The sequence below is a fragment of the Harpegnathos saltator genome, unplaced genomic scaffold (genome assembly GCF_003227715.2).
Source record: "Harpegnathos saltator strain DR-91 unplaced genomic scaffold, Hsal_v8.6 scaffold33, whole genome shotgun sequence".
Classification (NCBI taxonomy): domain Eukaryota; kingdom Metazoa; phylum Arthropoda; class Insecta; order Hymenoptera; family Formicidae; genus Harpegnathos; species Harpegnathos saltator.
The window spans coordinates 616,602-636,030 of NW_020230128.1; the positions used below are offsets into that span (position 1 = coordinate 616,602).

Here is a 19,429-nt window from a genome sequence, read left to right on the forward strand (position 1 = left end):
AGGAAAGGTCGTCCTTCGAAGCAACTCCCACTCATCAAGTCATTTTTGTATTTCTTCGTATGATTTAATTAAAATGCTAGTCAGCAAGGCTGTGATAGATCTTTGTGCTGCATAGATCGAAACAAGTGGTAATCGGAAGGAGCACAGTTTGGTGAATACACGGCGCATGGTAGGACCTCCCGTTGAAGTGCCGATAGTGAATCCTTAACTGCTTTTGCAACGTGCGGTCGAGCATTGTCGTGCAGCAAAATCACCTTGCATTTTCTTCGAGCTATTGGACGTTTTTGGTTTGAAGCATGATCATAAATTCACAATTAATTGTTGTCGATAACGCACAGCAGTGACCGTTTGATTCGGTTGTAACAACTCATAATAACACGACGCCTTTCATGTCTCACCAAATGCACAATAAAACTTTACTTCCATGGATGTTGCGTTTTGGAGTCGATGTTGGTGGTTGGTCCGAACTTGTCCATGACTTTTTACGTTTAGCATCATAATAGATCCATTTTTCATCTCCAGTTATAATTTTATACAAAAACTGCTTCTTTTTATGACGAGAAAGCAATGAAGTGCAAATGGTTAAACAATTTTGAATAGTCAATTCAGACAATGCATGTGAAATTCATTTGCCTTCTTTTTGGATCTTCCCCGTTACGTGTAAACGATCCCTGAAACGGTTGATTTACCTGCAACATTCAATGCTTCAGCTAGTTCTTGAGGCGTTTGAGCTGAGTTTTCGTCCAATAATGCTTGCAATTCCGCATCTTCAAACTTTTTTCGTTGACCTGAACGTTCTTTGTCTTTCGAATCGAAATCACCACGCCGAAATTGCTGATACCGAACTCTGATACAGAACTCGCATGTTTTAACCGATGGAGAAGAGTCAGAATAAGTTTCTTGCCCACCGATTCATCGGTGGGCTTCAGCAGTCATTTTTTTCGAATCGAAACAACAAAGCAGTAAATGTCGAAAATACTCTTTACCACGCTCCATTTTCAATCGCACAAAAAAGTATGGTTATGTTCACGAATGTACATGCCATATGTCAAATTATTTGTAGAAATGTCCAAGCTTTAAAATGGCGTACCAACTTTCAAGATATCTCCAGTAGATTTGTAGTTATAACCATCTATATTAAGCCCTCAAAACTAACCGGAACTGATACTAACAATACGCTAAATTATCTATAAAAGCTTATAATTAAGTGTATACATACAAAATTACATAATGTTATAGTAGTTTTTATGGTATCTTCAAAAATAAATTAAGCAAATCTGTGGCGTTTCTGAGCAGCTAGGCAACAAGTTCCGATTTTTTTTTTTTTATATTTGTTTGGCTGTTTGACAGTCTTGAGTCTACCTACTTTTTTGAGCATTGTTGAAGTCTAGTCTAAACGAAACTATACGCGATTAGATGTCTGCAATGGCAATATAATCCCAATCTCCCCAATAAGGAATAAGCGAAGTAACAAAAGAATTTGAAGCTTTCTCATTGAACATTTGTTTCATAAACAGCCGCAAAAAAATGCATTACAAAGCAAACAAATTTTTGTCAGCATCTTATACGCCAGCACGACGACTCGCGGGAAATCGACTCGATTTCTGCTGGGCAGAGTCAACTTGCAAGTTAAAAGAGCTCTCAGCAAAGCTGCAGGTTAAGTGGAATCAAAGTAGGTTGATGTATAAGCTTCAGAGTATTAAATTAGCGTGAAATGGAGCATCGAGGGGTCGAAAATAGAATCAAAATTTCAACTCGGACGGACGCATTGAAAACACACACACACGCACACGCCGCATCCTCTCTCCCTCTCTCTCCCTCTCTCCTTCCCTCTGTCGCTCGCTCCGAAGGCAATCGGCGATAAAATACCGCTCGCAGCGGCACTTGCCCGACATTTCCTATCGTCTGGACATATCGGCGACGCTGCGCGTAAATAGTGTGCATTGTGCTTTACTTAGGTTACCGAGCGCCACACAATGGCATGTTTCATTCATGCGAAGACATACGAATGACAGACGCGGCGGCCGACACAATTGGCGGCCGTAGAAAAGCTCACTGCGGTGTATATACGTTTCCGACACGCCGCGTATCGCTGTTTCCGGAAGCACACGAGAGCCTCGGCACCGGTTACGTGCGCCGCGAACGTTGATTTTTCTGAATCGTGCAAATAAATAAATAAATGCAAATCAACAAATAAATGCAAATAAATAAATAGGGCAAATGCCTATCGCGCGTTTCACACAACAATACGCTAAATTATCTATAGAAGCTTATAACTAGTGTATACATACAAAATTACATAATGTTATAGTAGTTTTTATGGTATCTTCAAAAATAAATTAAGCAAATCTGTGACGTTTCTGAGCAGCTAGGCAACAAGTTCCGGTTCTTTTTTTTTTATATTTGTTTGGCTGTTTGACAGTCTTGAGTCTACCTACTTTTTTTGAGCATTATTGAAGTTTAGTCTGAACGAAATTATACGCAATTAGATGTCTGCAATGGCAATATAACCTCCCTAATAAGGAATAAGCGAAGTAACAAAAGAATTTGAAGCTGAAGACAACTGCGCGCGCATGACGACGTGCGTTCCGTTTAGGGTTGCCAAGTCCAAAAGTAAAAATTACCGGACACTTCTTCTTTGGTAACAAAGCCAAACCGGACTAAACCGGACAGAAATAATAATCATAACGTTACATCAAACACAAAATATGACGAGAATTTATTTACAATATCAATTTCCAAACAATTTTATAAACAAGATTTGATTGAATAAAATAACAAACTATTACTTTTTTAATATCATATGAGATGATGGATCGGCAGATCATCCACTAGATGGCTTTTCGTGGCGCTCGACCGTTTGTAGGCGCTTGAAACGGAGAAACGTTGCTAAAAAATCTGCTGAACTCTCTCATTCCATTGATTGGATATAACTGAAAAACCGGACATATGACGTCCGGTTTGACTTATTAACCGGACAGTTGGCAACCCCTAGTTCCGCTTGATCTCGCGCGATTCCGCGCGTCTTCGCATTTGTACACTCGCGTGTTCAATTTATCAATATTCGCGCGCGATCCGCCGCGCCGCGCCGCCTTTATCTAAAGCGCAACAACGCGAAATCAGGATCGTTCCATCCGGCGTATCCGTCACGCGACCGCAGCAGTATCCGCCGCCGTATGGACGGATGCAATGTTAAGTATCTCGCGATATCATGCCGGACGCGGGACCAACCGGAGCACGATGGCAGCGCGCAGCCTGTGCGAATTGATCGTTCTCGGCGTTTATCGACACGCGATTGTCGATAAATTGTAAGCTATCGTAAAAGGGCGGCCACTCGTCATCCTTTGCGATTCCTCGCCCTCGGACGTTGGGAACGTTACTGCTGTTGGACAAAGCGCAATAATCGCCGGCAATATTTCATCCAAGTATGTACGATAATATGAAGAATGTTACTAATGACGCTAGAAAAGAAGACTCGTGCCTCGAACAAAAATCGCTGTGGCGTACGGATGAAGTTCGGGGGCACAGAAAGAAAATATTGTGCCAAAGATTACGCTAAATTATACTTCTGCGAAACTGGATTATACCAATGTTGCAATATGGATTACCAGGGAAATAGCAAACGGCGGATAAATCAAACGAAACATTCGAGTAATTACAATGTTGTGGTTAAATGTGCGTGGCGTTCTTAGACAAATATACGTTGATTCCGACCATATTTCTGTATGGTCCAAGAAAATATAAGTTTTGTTGTAATCTTAATCTTTATAGATTCTCCGTAGATTTATACTGCGGAAGAACACTTCTGTATCGATGAATTCTTCGCTTCGTGACATTTCTATTCCGGTTACCTCCGTAATATCTGGTATAAGTTTCGAAAAATCACCCGCATTAATCTAACAATTGCTGTAAATTGAATTTACGTGATTATATGTTTATATGATAACAAATGAATATTTGTTCTGACCTAACCTATTGCAATGTAGACTTGGTCTATTTTTTAATTTTTCCAAACTTTTGTGCAAAAAAATAGAAACAGATGACTAAAATACTAGGTAAACAAACATATAACCACAATATACATGGACTTATCTGGAAAATTCAAGTGTAATATTATCAGCGACATATAACGTTATTTAAATTTTCAGATATAGTTTCGCGAAGGGTTTCTAAACTTCTTGTAGCGCACTCCTCTAACAAAGTTAGGAGAAGATAAATATAAGATATTAAGCTCGGTAATTAAACAGAAAACGAGTTTAACGAATTTTCTTTCCTAATCATTAGACACCATTTTCGACTTCTACATCAACATTTTTGAGAATTTAAGTAACACTTCCGTGATCGTACGCAAACAAAAAGTTAATGAACGAATAAAGTTAGCAATTCAAACGACCGTTTCTTCTTATATCTTCCTTTGAAATCCTTTGAAAATTTATTTAACCATTGTCACGTGACAAATAGTATTATCGACAAGGTTAATAATGATTAACGAAATTAAAAAATTGCATCACATTAAAATATTATTTAAATATTTCGCATTACTAAATTGATCAGTCTCTATCATATACTAAAATAACATATACTGAGTCTATCAATTTACCTAACCCAACCTAATCTAATACAATCATTTTCAAATGAACCATAGCATCGAGCTTGTTTGCAAAGAAACTGGTGCTCCTGCTGATTATCGAATCCCAGTGGAGGAGACCTTCACGATTCAGAGTGCAAAGAGGCAGTGTTCCATCAGAGCGACTCGACTATTATCTTCGCGAGGATCTTTGGCGGCAAGAAGAGCGCCAAATGAACCTTGATCCATTCTCGGAATGGACTCTGATTAAAGCAATTAGACAAATTTATTCCAGCAAAGCTTGTCAACTAGACTTATCGTCAAGAAGCGAAACCTGTCAAACTCAGCTTTTAACGAACAAACAACTAATAAACAATTTTTGCGAGGACCAATATTTTATACTCAGCACTCCCACATTTCCTACACGAATGTACTCCAAAACTTTTAGCTAGCTCATAAAAGCCCTTTCAAAAGCTCATAAAAGCTCATAAAAGTACTCTCATTAAAATTCACGGCAACGGGATGCAGATAATTTTCAGAAGAAGTTCATCACCCCGAAAGACGCAGTGCATGAATATGAGTGGGCACGTCGAGTTACCTCGCGCAGTCCGTCACGGCGGACCTAGCGGCGAGCTTGCGGAGATGCCTTCCGGAAACAGTGAGCCGTCGGCGAGCATGCTGCAGGCTGAGGGACGCGCACGCATTGGAGCGTGGCTTCTCGCGCGGCTTCTCTACACGCGCTTCCGTCCGGCTTGCAACACTCAGCTTCGTGACGTGTGGACACGACCTAGTTTCCCACCGAGGGCCGACCCCCTTAGTTAATGCGCTGAGATAGCGCGTCGCTCCCAAAATGACAAAAAGAATAACACGGCCGCCGTGTTATCGCGCTGCAGCGAGCCTACTGACCCAGAAAACGACACACAGCCGAAACCCTTGATACTTATTCCGGCGGGCAGACCGCAACTCCTCCTCATTATTTAGTCCGTATTTTCGTGCAGAGGATTTAATCCACTTTAAAATCGGCTCAGCGCCGCTGACAGGAGACGTGACCCGGCCGGCACCACGTGTGTCTGTCAGGATGCTTTGCACAAATAATTTCTAAGCGGGATTTCGGTGGATCGTTACGTTGAACGGAAGAATCTTGGTTCTTCTTCTCGTGAGAAGAAAGACTTTCTTTTCCAAATTTTTTGATTGGTTTCTGTTCTGCAGAGAAATTTAGAAAAGGAAACGATCGCTTTTTGTCTATATTAAGTTTCCGGAAATTTCGTCATTTTTTTTTTTCTTAACTTTCCAGAAATTTCATTCACCGCGACATGTTAATCCTTCTTTCGCGAAAAGAAATTAACACGGATCAGACAGCTGTTCTTTTCTACCATTTCTCGCTTGGTTTTTCGTTAATACAGAAATTTCGAACAGAAAACATCGTTCATGATCCATATTAACATTCTCTAAATTTCTTTATAATTAATTTCCGATCCTTCATTTTCTTGTTCTTAACTTTCCGGAAATTTAACATCGCGACGTGTGAACTCAAGCTCCCGCAATCTTGGGACTGTTCAACTATAGTCCCCCCCCTCTCCTCTCCCTCTTCTTCTCTCCGATGCGACGCAAGAAAACTGTAGTTGATATAATTTCCAGGGGAAACGTCGAGAGATCTCGCGGAGATCTTGATTTATATTGTTGTTTAGGCGACGCACGAGAGATAAGTGTAATTTAAGGTGAAACGTGACACGCGCGAATCGCGCGGGTCTCCGCAATATTTTACGGCGGAGCGGCGTGGTAACCATATAAGACAATAACCCCCGAGGATCACCGTGCTCAAATATATACCTAGAGCGTATGGTATATAAACGTGTGCGCACATCGTTTTCCAACGATATTCTCCACGTGTCGCCGCATGCACGCGCGCGCGGACATCTCGAGCGTCTTCGTCATCCCGACGCGATGCGACGTACACGCTCGCGAGTTGACATGCACCGGATATGCCAATATCGGTTGTCGCATCTCTCCGCCGATAAACCCCGTGAGTGAATCTCTCTCTTTCTCTTTCTCTCCCTCGTTGCATGACGTCTCGCGAGCAGTTACGCCTAGGTTCTTTGCAGCCGAAGTTTGTTGTCTTCTGGCCGCGTTATCTCGTGCCAGTTTCTCCGTCCCACCCCACCTTACCATCGAGTCCCAGCTTTAGATAAGCTGTTTCTTTTCAAGCTCCAAAAGTGTGCACTAGTTCAGCTACAATGGAACAGACTTGTTTGCGCGGATTATCCGCTCGCTGCTCGAGATTCTCCACTTGCGAAACAGCCACGCGCGTGCACGCCTTTGTCGCTCTAATATATCGAGGCATCGACGCACTTACACATACGCACTTGCGCATGCACGCACGCACGCACGCACGCACGCACGCACGCACGCACGCGCGCACGTACGTAGCCACTTACAGGCGAGGGCCGAGAGCGTCGGTGGATTGTCAAAAGCGTGTGCGCGCCGCAGAGGGGCAGAACACAAAGAATACGAAACTTTTGGATCGTCCAAGTGAGGCGCAGCCGCGACGTCGGCTGCAAAGTTCGTTAGATATCGCGTTAGCGTGTCACGGACACACGCGCAGTGGGCGCGTAAACAAGCAAAAAGCACCAACACACGCGTGTACCGCTGCGTGTGGCCGATCGGCGCGGGCCACGCGCTGATACGGCCGGTGCTTTATATCGGTGGCTATCGTGTCAACGTGCTCGATCGATATCTCTCATCGGGAGGTGGCGGGGGTGAGATAGGCGAACGAACGCGGCTACCTTGCTTCGCCGCAGCCGGCGAATTTTCCGATGCCACGGCAATTCCGCGGCTCCGATCGATAACGCGTAATCGCGCTAACGAGCGAGTGAGAACGAGTGAGAGAGTGAGAGAGTGAGCGAGCGAGAGAGAGAGAGAGAGAGAGAGAGAGAGAGAGAGAGAGAGAGAGACATTGAATTGATTTATGTATTATGCGCTTTGGGACAGACCTCCTCAAGCGTAGTAAGAATCAATTAAAATTAAGAAACACATGAGAGCAAAAAAAACGCAGTACGTAGTAGTTTAGGGAAAATCCGAGCAAAAAATGGTTAGGGCCATCCTCATGAAGCATAAGACCCCGATAAGGCTGAAAGTAAGATATCTTGAAAAAGGCACCTCATTATTACCACATCAGGCTTTGAGGTGGATTTTTTAGGGATACTTTAGATTTTACGAAATAAGGCTTTGATAAGGAAAACTGACGAGGGCCTTAGAAGGATTTATTAGAGATGCCTTAGATTTAATAAATAAGGCTTTGATAGAAAGAGAAAACTGACAAGGGCCTTAGAAGAATTTTTTAGGGATGCCGTAGATTTTACGAAATAATGCTTTAATATGGAAAACTGACGAGGGCCTTAGAAGGATTTATTAGAGATGCCTTAGATTTAATAAATAAGGCTCTGATAGAAAGAGAAAACTGACAAGGGCCTTAGAAGAATTTTTTAAGGATGCCGTAGATTTTACGAAATAATGCTTTAATATGGAAAACTGATGTGAGAAGGATCCTTAGAAGGATCTTTTAAGAGGATTCTTTAGATATACAAACTCAGATTTTGTTATAGAAAATTAATAAGATTTGAAGCGTGTAATAAAATTGTCATAATTTAGTATTGTTGTAGTACGTACCAGCTCTACGCTGGTTCTTTTCAAGATTTTTTAATTGCGCCGCAATTAAAAACAAATTTTATTAGTTTTATTAATTGTCATATTCGTTAGTCTCTTCCAAGGATTTTTTTAGCATTAACTTCGTTTGGAAATGCAGCAAACTTTAATAAAAACAGTAGTAGGATTTTTATGTGTAAAGAATGCTATATTTTATTGTAAAGTATCTTATATTTTTAAAATAAAAATAAAAAATTCTTGTTGTATACTAACAAGATTATAAAGAAATAAAGAAATTACAGTCTAAATTTCTCGGAATAAAAAGAACAAATATTTTTATTCAAGCGATAATAAAAATATTTCTTTATAAGGCCCTCATAAAATATTACCTTATAAAGACCCTTTAAACCATTTGTTACACATCTTGCAGGACCCTTGTCTGTCTATCCCTACTAGGGCCCGATTAATGTTAGGGAAAAATAATCAGGCCCTTAGCAGAGAGCCCTCTTATTAATTTTTCAACTCGGGAATGGAAAGAGAGACCCATTAAATGACATCGATCGAACCGGCTAGCGATCGAACCGGCTACCCCGCAACAAGTTCATAAAATACATTTTTGAAAGGTAATCAAGATTCCGTACGGAGGTAGGAAAGTAGAAATGTTTCACAATCGGCCCGACATCGGTCCTAAGTGACCTCTTCGCTAAGTTTCGTCGCAACTCTGGAGATTTCGGCAGATTGTTTTGATCTGCGTGTCTCACGGAATAAGCCGGGGCATTTATTCTTTCGATAGAGAGAGAGAGAGAGAGAGAGAGAGAGAGAGAGAGAGAGAGAGAGAGAGAGAGAGAGAGAGAGAGAGACTCGGCGTATTCCCTTCCGACACGCGGTTGTACCACTTCCGGCGTTTGCGCTGCCCGTTAACGCCGATTTGAGGCGTCGCGTGCTAACATCCCGGGCAAACAGTAACCGCGAGCGTGCACTCGCCAGCGAAAGTCACCCGCGACTTGACGGAGAGTTGTCGCCCAAGATCGTCCCTGAAGCGATTCCGGAGTCTCGACTTTCGGCGACTTTAATCGCGCTTTTCGCGCTCGCCCACTGCCGGATCCGCAGGATCTAATTTCCTTCGCTGAGCGCAGCCGCGCATTGTTCCCCCGGGCAAGCGTCTCGCGCGAAAGTGGCACGATGATCCTTTCCCCTAAAAATTCCCAGCGCGAGGCATGACGCCACATCAGCGTAAGACGGATAATATCGTGGTTTTAATCTCGCCTGCTCGTGTGGATACTCAAAACGACATTTCTCTCCAGTGCGTCACTTCCCGGGCGAGTATAAAAGAGCTTAATGAGGTCGAAAGCTGCGACGGTTGCAATGCGCTCTGAAGTCGTGATTGTGTCACAGTATGTCGTCCAATTGTTTTCGAGCGAGGATTAAGATTAAGATTATGCACAGCGAAGGAAAGACTGGCGGGATTAATTGTAACAATGGGCGATGTCGGATTTGAAGAAGCAAATTCGATTTTCTTCGAGCAAAGCACGTTTGGCTCGTCCATTGAAGCTTTAATTCGACCAATATGCTTTCTGCTACCAGCGAACGTTTCGGAAGTGTAGCACTCTTTCAGATTGATAATAATTATATTCATAATAAAGAGTATCCAGTCGATCGAAAGTTCGGCTCGCAGAATGGACTCTTTGTCCCTCGCAGCTGTAAATTCGACCCGAGAATTTTCATTCTACTTTCGATCGCAATATTCCGTTCAATGCCAATTTAACTCCAAAACATATCGACCTATTTTGATCGTATTTAATCTACAATTTTGCAACGAGAGGTCCTCCTGAAACCCTACAAATGACAAGTTGTACGCTTTCTGCCATTTCAAGGCGCAGAGTAGGGCTTCAGTTCCTATATAAAGGACGGCGAGTAAAAGACGGTTGATTTTGACATGAAAAGTGTAACGTAAGTTAAGTAATGTAATTTTATGTTTCTTAGGTCTCTGAATACAATGGTAGCAGTTTTAGTCTAATCTCGTGAGAAGGTGATCAAAAGAGCCACTTTAAAAAGGACCGAAATAAGTCAATAGTAATTCGGTTAGTGACGATTTTGTTTCAATTATTCAATTACTTGCATCATAATTAGTTTTATAACCATTTTCACTAAAAACCAAGGAAATACTTTCTGAGTGCTAAATCTAATAATAGCGAAATCAATATGACGTAAAAATTGAGAAAGATCCATTTTTTATTCAAAAAATTTAAATCTCATCGTACGTACACGTGCATGTATCGTGCAGTTTTAAAGATGTTAAAATGATGAACTTTCGTGGCCAAAATGGCTAATTGTGAAGGTTCTGTTAAAGAACTTCTGATGAGACAAATTTCCTCTAAGTTCATATTTTAAATAATAAATATTTCATGTTGGGGCTTTCCAAAATTCTGATGACAACGAATGAATTTACAAAACGCTATATTATACGCTATATAAGCGCTATATTACAGTGTAGTACGAAAAGTATAATAGAACTCGAGGCGAAGGTCTATTTTAAAAAACCTAACGCCCTTCCAAATGGAACCTCTATGGTGTCGTGAAAATCCACTATTTGAAGATTCTTAAAATTGCACAATACACACATTGCACAAAATTGCACAAATACATTCACATATAATGAGACTTAAGATTCTTTGAATAAAAAATTATCTTTGTTAATTTCTTTATTATACTGACTTCGCTATATGGTAAACAAATTTCTAAAGTGTCGCATTTTTAAGTGTTTCCTTAGTTTTCAACGAGAAAAGTTACAAAACTAAATTGTAATAAAAGTAATTAAATAATTGGAACAAAATCGTCACTAACCAAATTGATATAATCCAAATCGTCTTTAATCAAATTAAAAGGGGACCTATTTTGGTCCCCTTTAAGACGGATCTTGATCACTTTCCTCGAAAACTGCTATCTCGTGTTAATAGCGACATGTATAACTTTTGACAAATTTGAGATCAAAATCAGCCCATTTTAATCATCATCTTTAACCTCTACTGCTCGCCCGAGACTTATTAGATGGTTCAAAAATGAAATCAAAATTTCGACTTGTTTTCGATCACAGTTTCAGCGTTACGACAACTATACACGTTTAACATCTCAATCGCGCTCATTCCGAGTCCTTGATCGTTATTTTCTATTATTTCTACAACATTCTTCGATTTTTAATTAATTCCTTATTAATTCAAACGTCCGACACGTGCAGGACGTTGCGATATGCAGGAATTTGTGAAACGACATTTAAAAATTTATGAATTTTTTCCGGCAATCCAGATGCTGTGGAAAAAAAAACGTGCACAAGGATTTACAGAGTATCGTTATATAATATTACCGCAACGATCGTCAAGAAAAAACAAGCGTCGTAACGTCGTCGTAGGTAGGTAAGGCGATCGAAATTTCGACTCGGCGAGCGTATCTCTCGCGATGTCTTTCGATTTCCGGTCGATCGGGAGCGACGCGATGCGACGAGCGAGTGATCTCTGCCTGCGTAAATTAAGCAAGTCGCTTATAATAGGCAGTAAGCAGTAAGAAGTAAGCGTGAACAGTAAAAAATGGACCAACCACAGTTGATTATTTTTGTCATAATCTACCACGTGATTGCTTCTAGTATTTCTTACTGCTTACGTTTACTCCTTACTGCTTACTGTCATTGTAGACGGACGCTTTACGACTCGCGTGCATCGAGGCGACCGCGGGAAAGACGGTTAGATCTAACTGTAACCCAGGCCTACTTTCCGGGCTTCCTACGAACCCGCGTGCACGACTACTACACATGTACACACAACACGCATACGCCGCCACGAAGAGAGCCCCTCGGCGGTCGAGCTGGCTCGGTGTTCGCCGAGTGCAATTGAACGCTCCTCCGCTTCCTCCCGCTCCGTCCCGCACCGCCTCGGGCCACTACGAATTTCCCTGCACATAATCGCCCTCCCCCCCCCCTCTGCCCCTCTACGCTCCCCTCGCTCCCATCGCCTTGGGTCGTTTTCGGCGACACTCACGAGGTGAATCCACATGCGCGACGCTGACGGCGATCGATCGTCGTGGAGAGCGCGTGTATCATACGGGATGATAAGAAAAATGCAGAGCAAAAGCACAGTGGCGTCGTGAAGATTTTCAACGACACTTGCGGATGTCGTAAAAATCGGCGGCAGGGTCGCGTGCGCTGTCGAACCGCCGCTGTCGTTGTCGGCGTAATCTCGTGAAACTCCTCGCCGACCTTCGCCACGTCGCCGGTCCACCTTGCCCGCTCTCTCGCGAGAGACGCGAGCGGCGGTTTTCGTAAATCAGGACACGAGCGCACGCGACCGCCAGCCAGGTGAAAGCGTTAGACGAGGATTGGATAACGGGTCCTAGTCCGAACACAGCGACAGCGAGGCGATTGCACGACGCACGATGGAAGTAGCATCGATGTCGTTAGAAACGTGCGGAGAGTCTCTTTCTTTCTCTCTCGGAAATGCGAGCGGAGAGACAGAGAGAGAGAGAGAGAGAGAGACCGGAGGGGGCGATCGAATACGCGCGCTGAGGGGTTCTCGCGAATTCTCACGATGAACTCCGTGGCTTTATTCCGGGGCTTTCGTCGCCCAACGTGATGTGGCGGCAATCACGCGGAGGAGACAAGAACAGCGATGCAAACTCCTCGAGGGCGTCGCAGCAGTTTCATTTTTTTTTCTTTCGTAACGCCACCTGTCCGACTTATTCCAGATGCTACAGAGAGAGAGAGAGGGAGAGAGAGTGATTAACGTCGCTAAAATTGCTGTTATTTACGTGGCTGCATCTTCTTGTTGCTCCAACAAGAATGTCGTAGTCGCGAGTGTGTGCAGACTCGGACTTGAGCTGCTGTTATCTCGACACCCGCGCGCACGTGCAATTGGCTGGTGCCAATCGTCCTCTACACTGTCGTTCAACGCATTTAAGCGTACACGAACGTTTCGTACTTTTGTTAAAATTTGTTGTGCGTAGAAAGTTTCGCGTTAAATTTTTTACACAGTCGTGTGTAAATTTAACATAACGTTATTGCGTTACTTGGACTTTCTTGCGAACAATTTGCCACTTCTTCTTCGGAAGATTATCTCTCAGAAGCAGAGTTGTAAGTTAAATGCAATCGAAGGAGGCGGGATATACCTCGGAACATCGGCAATTAACATAATTGAACATAATTCATTAACATAATATCGAGGTCGAAATGTTGACCCTTTTCTCGCACTGTCTGACATTTAGAGATTATAAATTTACCGCTCCCAGCTTCTTGAGAAGATTTCCCACTGCAAGCGGCGCTGCACTTACAAACACGACGGGAAGAGGTTGAATACTCGAACGCGTGAAATTACCGTCGAATTTACGCAGAGAATGTGTGCGTTGAGGTCCAAGATCCGAATTTCGGCGCTTTGACCTACTTTCGGAATTCGAGCGAACGCCCATACCTCGGACCGGATGAAAAAGCGTCGGAGAAGCGTACGACGATAAGTTATTATCCAACCGGCCCCGGCGGAGTGAGTGTTGCATTCGCGGCATGGTGTGTAACTGCAGGAGCGATAGTGCGCGCGCGCGCTTATCGTCTTTATTATCGTCTTTATGCGGTACACTTACTCCGGTTCGTACGTATGTCGGATAGATACGAGGCCGGGGTGCGTGATAAATTACAGTATTTACTCGGCGCTAGTTCGCGTAATCGCACGCTCGCACACTCACACGCCACTTTTCGCCGCTCTACACAGCGCACGTGCGAGATCGGCGTGTTTATCAATGAACGAGTCCGGAGTCCGCGAGAGAGCGAGAGAGAGAGAGAGAGAGAGAGAGAGAGAGAGAGAGAGAGAGAGAGAGAGAGAGAGGCGCGTAAAGCCTGTATCAGACTACGGATTGGGATTGAGTATTGGATTGAAATTTAACCAATCAGGGCTAAGTTTTACTATATTTGAGATTATTTTTCAATTTTTTCCAATTGGTCAGATTTCAATCCAATCTCAATCCCAATCCGTAGTCTGATACGGGCTTAACTGAGCGGCTCTGGCGCGTCTGCTGCGACGCGACGGGATCCCGAAGTGCGCGATGCGACGGTAAAACGCAAGAGTTGCCAAGCCGGGACAGCCGAAGAAAGAACGCCGAGATGTAGCCGATTAACCCATTAATGCCGGCTAGGGCAGAAATCTCGCGTTGATTTCAATGTTATGAATTTTTATGAAAATGCTCGAAAATTTTAATCCAAGGGGTTTTCGAGGTCGCTCTTTCCGAATCCGCTGCGAGAATCATAAAAAAGGGTGGTTTGTATTGATTTGTAACGGTTTTTTTTCCTAAAAAATGCGATTTTTTCTCGTCAATTTTTCTTCGAATCATGGATTTCATCTTGATAAAAATGTGGAATATTACTGAAAAGTACTCCAATCGTGTCCTCGAGACTTGTAATTTCAAAAATACATATCTGGACGTAAAATTTTCTGTACTTTTCAAATCTGTACACTGTAAGAAACAATGTGTTAAATTTAACATATTTCATGTGTCTCAAATCATCCACTCTCATTTACGTGTTAATTTAACATACAGCAAATATGTTAAAAAGTAACACGCATAATATGTAAAACATTAACACAAAAATTTAACACTCAGATGCCGTCAAGAATCACAGTTTGTGTTAAATTGACATACAATAAATGTTACTTCAACATTTGGAAGAAGTAATGATCTATGATTTGATGAATTGAAAATGTTAAATTGACATAATCTATGTGCTAAAAATCCAATCTTTATATAATATAACACATGGATAACTGTTGTAATGAGGAAATTAACACATTTTAGGTTTTGATTTTAACATATAAAATATGTCAGAGCAAGAATTCATGCATTTACATATAAATTGTGTTATTTTAACATTTGAAAATGTTATTTTAACACTTGAAAATAGTTAATCTTAATTTAACACAAGAAAGTCCGAGTAACACAACAATGATATGTTAAATTAACACACGACTGTGTAAAAAATTTAACACAAAATTTTCTACACACAAAAAACTTTAACAAAAGTACGAAACGTTTTTAACTGTGTAATAAAAAAATACAAGTTTTGCACCAAAAAATCAACGTTGGGCCCCGTTAGGCCCAAAAAGTACATCGAATCCAAATTTGGGACCTACCACGTGAAAGAACACGATCAACAGGGCGACTTTTATTTTGGATAATTTTTCATAAAAATGCGCTCATAACGAGTTATTCGACCGAGTTCCCAAGGATCTAGTGATACCTATGGTGATACATGTATATGGTCGCCATATTGAAATTACAAAATTGCAATAAATTTCAGAACTACATATATTTTAAGTATAAGTCTCGAGAACACGATTGGACTACTTTTTAGTACTTTAGTAATATTCAACATTTTTATCAAGATGAAATCCATGATTTAAAAAAAAAATTGACGAGAAAAAATCGAATTTTTTGGAAAAGAACCGTTACGAATCAATATAAACACTCATTTTTGTATTATTCTCGCAGCGAATTCGGAAAGAGCGACCTCGAAAACCCCTAGTAATGTACTTTGGATTGAAATTTTCGAGTATTTTCATAAAAATTCATAACATTGAAATCAACCCGAAATTTCTGTCCCAGCCGGCATTAATGGGTTAAGACGCATCTGATTAACGTGAGCGATCGAAGATCAATCAGCCGCGCTACTATTACGCGCGGAGTTGCCGCATGATAAATAAATCGTGCCGACGGACCCCGTCGGCACCGTCATTGCATCGACGGCTACTCGGCCGCAGATAACTGGCGCGACGTTGAGAAGAAGCGGCGGCGGTCGCTCTCCAAATGACCACCACGACGATCATTATGGAAAGGAGACTCGCGCGCCAATTGGTGGCCCAACTGGCCAATTAACGAGACCAATTCCACGTCCGCCGCGTGCAATAAAGATTATTTGATCGATCGGAATGCCCCGGACTTTACGCGCTCCGCCGAGCGCTACATCTCGGCTGGCTTTGGGCCGTACGTGTATGTGTACGTGTGTGTATGTGTGTGTGTGTGTGTGTGTGTGTGTGTGTGTGTGTAAAATATTTAATCGCATCGTACAATCGCATATTGTACCTGCCACGTCCGGAGCCACTTGGCCGGCGACGGCGCGTCGCGAAATTGCACATTCTTGTTTGTTGCCAGCGGCGACGATAAAGAAGTGAATATCTAGTTCCACATGCCGCGCGTGTAAGGCCGTTATCACTCCCACTGATAAGTCCTTCCGAATTTTATTGACGTCGCAGTAGCGTAGCCCCCCGAGAGAGCCTCCATTCACAATATACACACGCGCGGCGCGTGCTCTCTTCTTTCACGCGCGCACTCATCAGTCCGGAATATAAAAAGGGACAGATTCCGAACGCGCACTTGGTCGCGAGCCGCGATTGGCGCACTTCAACACTCGGAATTCGGATTATTTATTACGACGTTGTACAGCGGCGATTCTCCTCCGTTCCGTCGGCCGTTCACACGCTCATCGTCGAATCGCTCGACCGGAATTGCAGAACGAGCGCGTTGCAGCACGGCTCGCGGCGAACTGCGGTTTCGCGCGGACGGGCCGCAAGAGTGCCGCTGCACTCGCTGCGTCGGTGGGGAAGGCGCACAAGGAAATTCGCGTGTGTAGGTGTGTGCGTGCACATGCACACGCGCTGCACTCGGCCGCCACATCAGGCGCCCCTCCCCCACCCTCCCCTCCTGCACCGCGCCGGCCGAGATTCGCGTGCATACCGGCCTGCGACCGACTCTGCGCGCGATTCGGTGGGGATTCGCCCAAGCAAGGGGTAGGGGGTAGGGGCCAGCCGATCGCGGCCGTCTACCCCCTGCGCTTCGTAGATGCAGTCGCGAACTTGTACCACTTGCGGCCAAGTGGTGCGCAAGTGGTAACGCGCCAACTTGACGCGGCCTGCCGTGCCGCCGTCTCTCTCGCGCGTCAGTAGATACGGCGCGCGCTCGCGACTCGGAACGAGCGAAACTTCCGAGGCTGTGCGAAGGAGAAATGTCCATTGCTCCTGCGGAACTCGAATTTTCACATCTTACTTTTGATTTCAATGTTCCTCCTGTTTAATCCTCCGATTTAATACTCCGAAGCCTGCAACTCGACACTTCTTTTTGTTACACTTCATTTAGCCCGAAAGCTTTGTTTCCGAGAGATTTCCGGAACAGATGGCAAATTTCGTGCGTTTTCTAGCATTTGGAGAGTAGGCCGAGTAAGACTTTAATTTTTGTGTAAATTGAATCTCCATTGATCTTTGCGAGGAGGACTTTCAATTTCCACTTTCGACCTCGACGCTTCATTGAACGCTCGTTTAATACTTTGAGGTCTGCATCGATTATTTTCGGTTATATGCAATCTACAGCTTTGCCTTTGACGGATCCACTTCTGGGAACGTGCAAACGGCAAATTTTGTACGTTTTCTGAATGATTTAACACTGAGTTGGACTTTGGTTTCTATGCAAGAGAAATGTCCATCGGTCTGCAGAATTCGGGTGAAAATTCTCACCTTACTTTGGATTTCAATATTTCTTTTATAACGCCGACGCGTAATACTCCGAAACTCGACGCTTGAAGCTTTGCTTCTGAAAAATTTTAAAAACCTGCCAATCGCAAATCGTGCATTTTCTGATATTTGGAGAGGCGCTGAAGAGGGCTTTAGTTTCAGTATAAATTAAATCTCTATTGATCTTTGGAAATCTATATATGTTAGACTAATCTACAAATGATGACGTTGAAAATAGAGCTTTTATTTAACGCCAATGTAAAATATTATAAAATCTATAAAACATATAAAATCTGAAATATTAATTTATCTCTTTTAATCTCTTTTAATTGTATTCAACTTATAACTTTGTCCAGAGGTGCTCTAAAAACTTACAAGTGGAAAATCGCACGTTTTCTGCCATTTGGAGACACTGATTATTGTTTTGGACTGATTAAATTTCCATTGATTCTTCAGAATTGATAAATGTTAAAAAGATCGAATATAGGGCCGAAATTTTTGCTCGAGAAGCTTTCAATCGGTTTTAGCGATTTACATATACGCCTCTGAATCGCGCCTATTTCAAGCCTCTGCTCACTATTCTATCGCATTTCCACAAATTGTATCTTAATTCTCAATTAATATTCATTCTTTCTCATCGAATGTCCGTCGCGTGTGAAGTACGTATTACGAAGTGTAGGAATTTGTAAAATGACATTTAAATTTGTGCGGCTCTTTTTACTCCAGATGCCGCTAGAAAAACGAATTAAAAATATCCATTCAGTAATTACCGCGCCGGTCGGCACACCGGCATGACGTTAAAAACGTCATCTAACTCGTTAGAGGGAACGAATTCGCGAGATTCCTCGGCCCGGCGATCGCTGTTGACGCAACAACTCGTCCGTGGCGCGTTTGGCGCGTGAGACTGGTATAACATTTGAATTGCGAAGTTATGAAATATCGGATTAATTTGCATTATCGCGTCTTCTTCTCCTTTAAATGGACGATCGTTAATCGCTCGTCCGCCCGGATCAATAATCGATTCATTGCAGCCGAGTGCGTCGGGATTCTGTCGTGCGCACAAACCATGGAACCTTTCGCTTCCGAGATGGTCGAGTACCACAAAGTGTCGAAAAAGTGAAAGTCCACGAGCCTATTTATCACTCGCGAAAAATAGACACGAGAAATTCTCCTCTCCCCTCACCTTCTCTCTCTCTCTCTCTCTCTCTCTCTCTCTCTCTCTCTCTCTCTCTCTCTCGCAGGCATCTGCCTGTGTCGTCGGTGAGCTCGATATATATTTGACGTAATAATAAACGAGACACGCGAGTAGAGGGCCACCTCGGACGCGCGTAAAAATCGTACGCGCATATTTACGCCTTCAATAGACAACACGCTTCTCTTTGTGCGTTCCAGTCGACGGCAAGCATCGACCCTCTGCCTGCATAAGTGAGACCAAGGAGTCAAGGCCTCTGGATGGAGTAGAGCCGAATGCTTACGATTCGGTGTTTACGATTAGAGGCGCGTGTTACTATCTTTAACCTTTTTCTCAAACTTGAAGATTTCGCGCCGGTAATCTTACGCCGAGATCTTACGTGCGCGCGCGCGCGTGCGCTCTCAACGTTAAAACTCGAAGGTACCGCAGCCCTCCGGCCGGTCTCCCGTGGGCGACCCTTTACAATTTTTCAACTTGGTGGGTTGGTGAAAGATATATAAG

General features: G+C 43.1%; 1 protein-coding gene across 1 annotated transcript in view; it reads right to left on the minus strand.

The window, feature by feature from the left end:
- The window catches only part of chinmo (Chronologically inappropriate morphogenesis), an 81,196-nt gene that overhangs the window by 51,284 nt on the left and 10,483 nt on the right, over window positions 1-19,429 (minus strand). The window lies entirely within an intron of this gene.